The sequence below is a fragment of the Dama dama genome, chromosome 15 (genome assembly GCF_033118175.1).
Source record: "Dama dama isolate Ldn47 chromosome 15, ASM3311817v1, whole genome shotgun sequence".
Classification (NCBI taxonomy): domain Eukaryota; kingdom Metazoa; phylum Chordata; class Mammalia; order Artiodactyla; family Cervidae; genus Dama; species Dama dama.
Window position 1 is genome coordinate 27,556,184 of NC_083695.1, and position 1,483 is coordinate 27,557,666.

The following is a 1,483-nucleotide window of genomic DNA, read 5'->3' on the forward strand; positions in this document are numbered from 1 at the left end:
AGGAGTATATTGTCAAGACTATATATTGTCACCCTGCTTATTTAATTTATATACAGAGTACATCATACAAAATGCCCGGCTGGATGAAGCACAAGCTGGAATCAAGATTGTAGGGAGAAGTATCAATAACCTCAGATTTGCAGATGACACTACCCTTATCGCAGAAAGTGAAGAGGAACTAAAAGAGCCTCTTGATGAAGGTAAAAGAGGAGAGTGAAAAAGCTGGTTTAAAACTCAGCATTCAAAAAATGAAGATCATTGCCTCCAGTCCCATCACTTCATGGCAAATATATGGCTAAACAATGGAAACAGTGACAGACTTTATTTTCTTGGGCTCCAAAATCACTGCAGATGGCATCTGCAACCATGAAATCAAAGGACACTTGCTCCTTGGAAGAAAAGCTATGACAACCTAGACAGCATATTAAAATTCAGAGACGTTACTTTGCTGACAAAGGTCTATGTAATCAAAGCTATGGTTTTTCCAGTAGTCATGGATTGATATGAGAGTTGGACCATAAAGAAGGCTGAACACTGAAGAATTGATGCTTTTAAACTGTGGTGTTGGAGAAGACTCTTGAGAGTCCCTTGGACGACAAGGAAATCAAACCAGTCAATCTTAAAGGAAATCAATCCTGAATATTCATTAGAAGGACTGACGCTAAGGCTGAAGTACCAATACTTTAGCCACCTGATTGGAAGACTCATTAGAGAAGACCCTGATGCTGGGAAAGATTGAAGTTAGGAGGAGAAGGGGACTACAGAGGACAAGATGGTTGGATGGCATCACTGACACAATTGACATGAGCCTGAGCAAGCTCCAGGAGATGATGAAGGACAGGGAAGCCTGATGTGCTGCAGTCCATGGGGTGAAAGACAGGGAATCCTGGTGTGCTGCTGTCCATAGGGTGGCAAAGAGTCAGACAGACTGAGCCACTGAACAACCAGAACAACAGGGTTGAGTTGCTTCAGGCCAAACGACTAACTAGGGCTTCCCTAGTAGCTCAGATGGTAAAGCATCCGCCTGTAATGCAGGAGACCCAGGTTCAATCCCTGGGTTGGGAAGATCCCCTGGAGAAGGAAGTGGCAACCCACTCCAGTATCCTTGCCTGGAAAATCCCATGGACAGAAGAGTCTGGCGGGCTGTACAGTTCATGGGGTCACAAAGAGTTGGACATGACGGACATGACTGAGCAACTAACACACAGAACACACAAACAGCTAACAGGGAGGGAGGGAATGCAACCCCACCCATGAGCATATAATTGGATTAAAGTCTTATTGAGACCTGCCTACCAGAACAAGACCCAGATGTTCCCACCATCGTAATCCCTCCCATCAGAAAACTTATACAAGCCACTTAGCCTCATCCATCAGAAGGCAGACAGAAGAAGCAAAAAGAACCACAGTCCTCCGTGGCTAGAACCAAAACCACATCACAGAAAGCTATCCAGGGTGAAAAAGCAGGTTTTGTCCCAGATGA

The 1,483-nt window shown here is 44.6% G+C and overlaps 1 non-coding gene across 1 annotated transcript; it reads left to right on the top strand.

Annotated features, from left to right (window-relative positions):
* Window positions 1–993: 993 nt before the first annotated feature.
* Window positions 994–1,065, top strand: TRNAY-GUA (transfer RNA tyrosine (anticodon GUA)). The gene has a single exon. It is a non-coding gene; the product is annotated as a tRNA-Tyr (tRNA).
* The last annotated feature ends 418 nt before the right edge of the window (window positions 1,066–1,483 follow it).